A 9,704-nucleotide genomic window follows, 5' to 3' on the forward strand; every position below is an offset into this window, starting at 1 on the left:
AGATTATAATCAAACACTTGGCCCATGTTGACCAACCTGGGTCTCACTGCACACCGGGTACTACTGCTGACCCTGACTCCAGTTGCATACCTTCTGTCATTCATGACCTTGAGTCCAGCCTTACACCTGGCCCCCTATTCTACCCTGATCATAGCTGCTTGCCTGCTTAGCTTTCCAATGCTGGACACTCCCCTGGTCCCAGCTTTGACTGCACACCTAGTACTATTCCAGACCTTGACTCTGGATGCACACTTGGCCCTTGCTCCCAGCCCCTCTGCACTGACAATATATCTGGCCCACACATAAAGCCCCATATCCGACCCCCTGGACTTAACCTATTACGTTCAAGTCCACAGGTGCTTATCTAATGCGGTAATCTTTTATGGGGCACTTCACGGACCAATTTTGTATAACAAAATGTGCTACACACATTGGCTTCCTTGTTATCTAACATGCTAGTTACTTTGTCAAAGAAGTTATCAATTGGTTGAACACAATTTCTCATCCATAAAATTATACTCACGCAGCTGTATAAGTATTCTGTTACCATTTCTTTCATTTTCCTAACAAACTGTCCTGAAGTCATTTTCACCCCAATATTTTGCTGTCTTCCTCTCAGCTGGAACTTTTCCGAAATGCAAAGTCCAATAATGATATCTTTAAGCAATATTATTCTATTAAATGTGATCTTGAGAGTACATATTATTTTCTGTGGTATTCATAACACAACAATGATAAAAAGATCTTTGTTTTGATTGCACCTACCAACATGCATACATTATTATATTACAGTTAATATGTACCGAGGGCAAATTTTAGTTAGTGAGTCTATTCAGTCTTTCTTCATATGAAAGTCCTGCCATACCAGGAATCAGTCTGGTGAACCTTCTCTGCACTCCGTCTATGGCAAGCATGTCTTTCCTCAGATTAGGAGACCAAAACCGTACGCAATACTCCAGGTGTGGCCTCACCAAGACCCTGTACAACTGCAGTAGAACCTCCCTGCTCCTATACTCAAATCCTTTTGCTATGAATGCTAACATACCATTCGCTTTCTTCACTGGCTGCTGCACCTGCATGCCTACTTTCAATGACTGGTGTACCATGACACCCAGGTCTCGTTGCATCTCCCTTTTTCCTAATCGGCCACCATTCAGATAACAGTCTACTTTCCTGTTTTTGCCACCAAAGTGGATAACCTCACATTTATCCACATTATACTGCATCTGCCATGCATTTGCCCACTCACCCAACCTATCCAAGTCACCTTGCAGCCTCCTAGCATCCTCCTCACAGCTAACACTGCCCCCCAGCTTCGTGTCATCCGCAAACTTGGAGATGTTGCCTTCAATTCCCTTGTCCAGATCATTAATATATATTGTAAATAGCTGGGGTCCCAGCACTGAGCCTTGCGGTACCCCACTAGTCACTGCCTGCCATTGTGAAAAGGACCCGTTTACTCCTACTCTTTGCTTCCTGTTTGCCAGCCAGTTCTCTATCCACATCAATACTGAACCCCCAATGCCGTGTGCTTTAGGTTTGTATACTAATCTCTTATGTGGGACCTTGTCGAAAGCCTTCTGGAAGTCCAGATACACCACATCCACTGGTTCTCCCCTATCCACTCTACTAGTTACATCCTTGAAAAATTCTATCAGATTCGTCAGACATGATTTACCCTTCATAAATCCATGCTGATTTTGTCCAATGATTTCACCCCTTTCCAAATGTGCTGCTATCCCAGGGGGGGGGGCGAAGCCCGAGCCCCCCTCCCCCCCCCCCCCTCCCTTCTCCCCCCCCCCCTCTCTCCCCCCCCCCCTCCTCTCTCCTTCCCCCTCCTTCGTCCCTCTCCCCCTCCCCGCTGAGCTCACAATCATCTCCACTGTTCGAGATCGGACACTGGTGGAACATGAGCTGCTGGCAAGAGGCCGGGATCTTGAGGAATGGCAAGAGAAACATCTCCGGGGAAAACTGGAAAAAATCAGGACTGATCAATTGTTCCACAGCAGCTTTTCCCGGAGTAAATCCGGATCTGGGAGTTCAGCATCAGTGGCCGGAGTCCCGGGGATCGGAAAAACAACAATGGTGCAAAAGATTGTTCATGACTGGGCCACAGGGAAAATATACCAACAATTCCAGTTTGTCTTCAGTTTCAAATTCCGGGATTTGAACATGATTAACTGCAGAATAAACCTGAGGGAACTGATTCTGGATCAGTATCCTTACTTTGGGAATATGCTGGGGGAGGTCTGGAAGAACCCAGAGGGATTGCTGTTTATATTCGACGGTCTGGATGAATTCAAGGGCAGAATCGATTTTGCTGACAGTCGGAGAGACACAGAACCTAAGCACCAGTGCCCAGATCCCGAGTGGTGGTGTGAAGTGTCTGACATTGTGTACAGTTTAATCCAGCACAAGCTGCTCCCAGGGTGTTCAGTGCTAGTGACCACCCGCCCCACTGCGTTACATTTACTGGAAAAGGCAGAGATCAGTGTCTGGGCTGAAATCCTGGGATTTGTTGGTGAGGAACGGAAGGAATATTTCACCAGGTATTTTGAAGATCAGACGGTGGCAGCAGCTGTTTTCAAACATGTGAAGGAGAACGAGATCCTGTACACCATGAGCTACACCCCCTCCTACTGCTGGATCCTTGTCCTGGCACTGGGCCCCTTCTTCACACAAACACACCGGGACCCGCAGCGAGTTCCCAAGACCATCACACAACTATATTGCTACTTTATTTACAACATCCTGAAAAACCACGGCCGTGAGATTGAGAACCTCCGTGAGGTGTTACTGAGGGTTGGTCAGATGGCCTTCACTGGAGTGGCTGAGAAGAAGATTGTGTTCACAGATGGAGATTTGATCAAATACAATCTGCAGCCTTCCCAGTTCCTGTCCGGGTTCCTGATGGAACTTTTGGAGAGAGAGGATTCAGCCCGGAGCGTGGTGTACACCTTCCCGCACCTCACCATCCAAGAGTTTGTAGCCGCACTCGCACAATTCCTGACTGTAGATCCCGGGAATATCGTGAAACTCCTGTCTGAAGCCCATGGCATGACAGACGGGCGATTTGAAGTATTTCTCCGTTTTGTCGCTGGTCTCTCCTCCCCACGGACAGCTTGGATCCTGGAGGAGTTTCTGGGTAAATTCCCTCATCAAACAATCTGCCGAGTGATTGACTGGGTGAAGGAGGAGGTTAAACGCCGGGCTGGAAACACAGGGAGTGAAGCTGATAAACGGAGGCTCCTGAACACGCTGCACTACCTGTTTGAGTCTCAGAATCCTGCACTGGCTCAGCAGACACTGGGATCTGTGGAAACACTTTCATTCAGTGGACTGGGACTGACCCCGATTGACTGTGCGGTCCTGTCTCATGCCATCAGGCTCTGTGATACAATCAAACACCTCGATCTGGGGAGCTGCCGCATTCAGTGTGAAGGTCTCCAGCGGCTGGGACCGGTTCTGCACAAGTGTCAGGACTTGGGGTAAATATCCGTTTGATGCTAACACTGAACTGTAAAATTGTTCCACTATTTTGTTACTAAGTCCAGCATCCCTTCTATGGGGCCGAGCGGCCGTCACTGTGCACGGGGGTCACCCCTCCTATTTTATCCTCCTCCGCCCCCCCCCCTCCCCCAGGTCACCAGTGGTTGACTCCGTCCCCCCCCCGGGTCACCAGTGGTTGACTCCGCCCCCCCCTCCCCAGGTCACCAGTGGTTGACTCCGTCCCCCTCCCCCAGGTCACCAGTGGTTGACTCCGCCCCCCCTCCCCCAGGTCACCAGTGGTTGACTCCGTCCCCCCTTCCCCCAGGTCACCAGTGGTTGACTCCATCCCCCCTCCCCCAGGTCACCAGTGGTTGACTCCGTCCCCCGGGTCACCAGTGGTTGACTCCGTCCCCCACTTCCCGGGTCATCAGTGGTTGACTCCCCCCCCCCTTCCCGGGTCACCAGTGGTTGACTCCGGGGGGGAATGAGGTCACCAGTGTTGACTCCCCCCCCCCTCCCCCAGGTCACCAGTGGAGGGTATTCTCCCCCCCCCCCCTCTCCCACCCAAGCCCCCCCTGGGTTCCCCCCTGGTCCCCCCCCCTCCCCCAAGTCACCATCTATGACTCAGCCCCAGGGGTCCCCCAGTTTCACCACTGGTTGACTCTGGGGGGGGGGGGGGGGAGGTCAACCACTGGTGACTGGGGGGGGGGGTCCTCCCGGAGTCAACCACTGGTGATTCCCCCCTGGGGAGGGGGGGGGGGGCTGGGGGAACCACTGGTGACGGACTGGGGAGGGGGGGGCGGAGTGACCTGGTGACCTGGGAGGGGGGGCCGGGGGGTGTCTGACACTGAACATTAATATGGGCCAGTAAGTCAACCCACTGGTGACCACATTGGTGGTCGGTCGGGGATGAGAACAAATGGTGAAAGTCTCCAAACACCGCAACCACAGAGATTTATTCAATAATGTGCTGAGATGCTTCCACAAATATCCGTTTGGGAGAAGTTATCTATCTCAGCCCCGGGTTTGGATCAGTTTGTTTCTTACTCTGTCTGTTTGTGTTTAGACTGGGACAACAACGACCTGGGAGATTCCGGAGTGAAACTGGTGTCTGATGCTCTGAGGAACCCGGACTGTAAAATACAGACACTGGGGTAAGTCCCAGACTGTGAGAGATTGTGTTTACACTCACTGGGTGTCTGACACTGAACATTAATATGATCAGTAATTGTGTCACTGATAAACACTGGGGATTTGCACCGTCTCCTGTCTCTCTGTGTCCCTCACCCTCACTCTCTCTCATCTCCAGGCTGCAACAGTGTCGGTCTCACAGATTCTGGAGCCGAGGATCTCGTCTCCGCTCTCAGTACAAACCATACGGTGACGGGGCTGGACCTGAGTGGGAATAAACTGGGAGATTCCGGAGTGAAACTGGTGTCTGATGCTCTGAGGAACCCGGACTGTAAAATACAGACACTGTGGTAAGTCCCAGACTGTGAGAGATTGTGTTTACACTCACTGGGTGTCTTGACTCTATCTGAGTTAGATAGAGCTCTAGGGGCTAGTGGAATCAAGGGATACAGGGTGAAGGCTGGCACGGGTTATTGATTGGGGACGATCAGCCATGATCACAGTGAATATAGGTGCTGGCTCGAAAGGGCCGAATGGCCTCCTCCTGCACCTATTTTCTATGTATCTATGACACTGAACATTAATATGATCAGTAATTGTGTCACTGATAAACACTGGGGATTTGCACCGTCTCCTGTCTCTCTGTGTCCCTCACCCTCACTCTCTCTCATCTCCAGGCTGGACAGTGTCGGTCTCACAGATTCTGGAGCCGAGGATCTCGTCTCCGCTCTCAGTACAAACCATACGGTGACGGAGCTGGACCTGAGTGGGAATAAACTGGGAGATTCCGGAGTGAAACTGGTGTCTGATGCTCTGAGGAACCCGGACTGTAAAATACAGACACTGTGGTAAGTCCCAGACTGTGAGAGATTGTGTTTACACTCACTGGGTGTCTGACACTGAACATTAATATGATCAGTAATTGTGTCACTGATAAACACTGGGGATTTGCACCGTCTCCTGTCTCTCTCTGTGTCCCTCACCCTCACTCTCTCTCATCTCCAGGCTGGACAGTGTCGGTCTCACAGATTCTGGAGCCGAGGATCTCGTCTCCGCTCTCAGTACAAACCCTCACTGACGGAGCTGTGACCTGACAGACAACTCCCTCACAGACCGCTCTGTCCCCGCTCTCCGCCGCCTCATACTGACCCTCCCGAGTCTGGAGCAGATCAGGTGAGTGTTTGTGTTAATGTTTAATGTGATCAAATATCAGGGGATCCATCCATCCGCGGGCTTCTTTCTCCTGTGATTGTGTTCTGTAAATGTTTTTTAGTGCCTTCCCTCACAGTGAATTCTGCTATGGGGGGACGTTTTATAAAGCATTTCTATAGTGTACTGTTCTGTGTCTTTTTTTCTTTTTCTCTTTTTTGTTTTGTATGGATTTATTGACATTTGATCTGTTCAATTAATTTAATCAATCTCTGTAAAGCACTTTGGTTCAAATACTGGTTTTGTTGAAAAGTGCTATATAAATAAACATCATTATTATTATTATTATTATTTTGGAAATTTAACCCATACCAACGCTCAAAATGTGGATTATAAATATGTTGGACACAGCACATCTTGAAGAAATGCGATTCCTCCTAATAGCTAAACCAGACCAATTCTTAACGAGTTGGTCTCCATTTATTGACTTCTTGGATTCATGTGGTGCAACAGAATCGTAAAAACCAACTGTTTCAGGTCTGGGTGAAAGATGATCAATAATATAAAAACTCATCTCCTATTTGCTCATCTCTCTCTTGCTCCTTTTTCTTTCTTACTTTTCTTCCTTACTATCTCTTTCTCTTTTTACACACTACACGTTCTTCTACTCTCTATTATCTTTCTCTCTCTCATTTCTTTTAAAAAAAAAATGAATTTGTACATAGAATGTATCATGTTAACAAATATTTGGAACCTGAAAAAGAGGTACCACTTTATCGTACTTCTAATAAATAAAATTAAAATTAAAAAAAATAAAAAAGCACAGATGGAACAACTGAAACAATCAGTAAAAGCCACAGTTACTAAATACATTACCAAAGACATTGCGAAAATGATACGACGGGAACAATGCACTGGAGAAACATTTGTCTAAAAATTTTAAACATGGTAATGATGAAGTGATTCAGCAAATGAATAATCTACGGAAACGTGTGGAAGAAATAGAGGAGGACTTTAATTCAGAGATCAAGTGGGTTGAAAAAGATTATAATGAGAAGTTTGATACCATGCTCAAAACTACTAAAGGATACGACAAGATCATGGAAGAAATGGAAGCAGAATTTAAGAGTATTGGCTTGTATCCCGGGTAAGGCTTTATTGTATTTGAATGAGGGCCAGGGCAGTTTACTGTTCTGGATGTCAGATGTGGGAGGTCATGGAGTCTGAGTGCCCTCCAGACGTCCACATCTGCGCCAGGTGCGTCGAGATGGGGCTCCTAAGGGACCGTGTTAGGAACCTGGAGCAGCAACTCGATGACCTCTGTCTGCTCAGGGAGAGCGAGGAGGTCATAGAAAGGGGTTACAGGGAGGTGGTCACTCCAAGACCACGGGAGACAGAAAACTGGGTCACAGTTAGGGAGGGCAGTGGGCAGAGGCAGGGACTGGTGAGTACCCCGGTGGCTGGTGAGTACCCCTTGAAAATAAGTACTCATGCTTGAGTAAGGGTGGGGGAGACAGCCTACCTGGGGGTAGCGACAGCGGCCGGGCCTCTGGCACAAAGACCGGTCCTGTTGCTCAGAAGGGTAAGGAAAAGAGGAGGGCAATTGTAATAGGGGACTCTATAGTCAGGGGGTCGGATAGGCGATTCTGTGGACGCAGACAGGAGACCCGGATGGTAGTTTGCCTCCCTGGTGCCAGGGTCAGGGATGTGTCTGAATGTGTCCAAGATATCCTGAAATGGGAGGGAGAGGAGCCTGAGGTGGTACATATAGGTACCAACGACATAGGTAAAAAAAGAGAAGAGGTCCTGAAAGAAGAATTTAGGGAGTTAGGGAGAGAGTTAAGGAGGAGGACTGCAAAGGTAATAATCTCAGGATTACTGCCTGTGCCACGCGACAGTGAGAGTAGGAATGGAGCGAGGTGGAGGATAAATGAGTGGATGAGGGACTGGTGCAGTGGGTATGGATTCAAGTTTCTGGATCATTGGGACCTACAGAAAGGACGGGTTGCACTTGAACTCGAGGGGGACCAATATCCTGGCGGGGAGATTTGCAAAGGCTACTGGGGAGACTTTAAACTAGTATGGTTGGGGGGAGAGGCTCAAATTGGGAAAGCTAGCAGTCAGTGTGTAAGGTAGGAGGCAGAGAATGGTAGCACTCTGACCCAAAATGTAGGGGAGAGAGAAGAAAATGAAAATAAACAGAATAAGAGATGGTGGGTTTCTTAAATGTGTATATTTTAATGCTAGGAGCATTGTAAGAAAGGTGGATGAACTTAGAGCCTGGATTGACACCTGGAAGTATGATGTTGTGGCGATCAGTGAAACATGGTTGCAGGAGGGCTGTAATTGGAAACTAAATATTCCAGGATTTTGTTGCTTCAGGTGTGATAGAATTGGAGGGGCAAGAGGTGGAGGTGTTGCATTGCTTATCAGGGAAGATATTACAGCAGTGCTTTGGCAGGATAGATTAGAGGGCTCGTCTAGGGAGGCTATTTGGGTGGAACTGAGAAATGGGAAAGGGGTAGCACCACTTATAGGGGTGTACTAGACGGGAGGGCTGGACACCCAACACAATATTCCACATCTGCAGCAATTCCAATATTGCTGGCCAGTGGGAGGGGGGCTTTTTGTTGCGCTAGTATGAGTGTTTTGGGCCGAAGGTACTGATTTCCAGAGGGCTAGTATGGAGTTTGTGGGCAGAATGGATTTTTGGGCTGGCAGCTCAGTCACTGAGGCCTGTACTGGCAGGGGGGGGGGCACCAAAATGCTTAGTGTTGCTGAAGACATCTGGAAGAGTTTTGTCAAAAGATCCTAGAGGAGCAAGATAGACCACTCCTCCGAAATCCAATGGACTGACATGTAGTACGTGACGGAACGTCACGGCCGCCATTTTTTAATGCGACACGCGACTTCCGGTATGCCACCCGCTGTGATCCAAAGCAAAGATTATAGAGCTCCGCTATAATCTTTGATCCAAAGCAAAGATCCTCGAGTATCTTGTAGCGGGAACAGCCCCCTCCTTTGCGTAGTTTCCCTTGCATTGTATTGTGCAGTTTCCCTTGTATTGCTTTAACACACACTGCACAAAATTAAATTTAACGTATACATATTTCATATATTTATATGAATGTGTGTCTGTGTGTGAGAGGCAAGTTAGAGATAATTAAGTTTATTCTCATGGATCAGAAGCAACTTTGATTTAAATAATCACTATTAATTTATTTGTCTTGTAAGATGATATACATAAACCATAAAGGCAATTATATATATAATTATATAGTAATAATATATATATATGCATATATATATACACACACATATATATACACATACATATATACACACATACATATATACACATACATACATATGTATACACATACATATGCACACATACAAATACACGCATACATATGGATACATTTATATGCATACACACATATAAACATATATACATACATATATATATACATATACATGCATATATACACATACATACATATATACACATACAGATATATTTATACATATGATCATTTTCCAACGATCAATAGATTTACGATCAGTTCCTGTGGATTGGAGGATAGCTAATGCTATCCCCACTTTTCAACAAAGGAGCGAGAGAGAAAACGGGGAATTACAGACCAGTTAGCCTGACTTTGGTGGTGTGAAAGATGCTGGAGTCAATTATTAAAGATGTAATAATGGGGCATTTGGATAGCAGTAAAAGGATTAGTCCAAGTCAACATGGATTTTTGATTTTACAATGCATTTAAGCCTCTCCCATTTTTATGAGATGCATTCCTGGAATATGTAGGAAGTTTATTGTAACCTAGTGCTACATGCCTGAACAATGGATGATATATCACTTAAATGCAATTGTTTTCAGTTGTGTGGAGAGACCTGTATATTGAAGATGCTTTTTATGTCAATTT

General features: G+C 47.0%; 1 pseudogene; it reads left to right on the top strand.

Annotated features, from left to right (window-relative positions):
- The first annotated feature begins 1,863 nt into the window (after positions 1 to 1,863).
- On the top strand, positions 1,864 to 5,827 carry LOC129715457 (NACHT, LRR and PYD domains-containing protein 3-like; annotated as a pseudogene).
- The last annotated feature ends 3,877 nt before the right edge of the window (positions 5,828 to 9,704 follow it).

Source organism: Leucoraja erinacea, unplaced genomic scaffold (genome assembly GCF_028641065.1).
Source record: "Leucoraja erinacea ecotype New England unplaced genomic scaffold, Leri_hhj_1 Leri_1182S, whole genome shotgun sequence".
NCBI lineage: Eukaryota > Metazoa > Chordata > Chondrichthyes > Rajiformes > Rajidae > Leucoraja > Leucoraja erinaceus.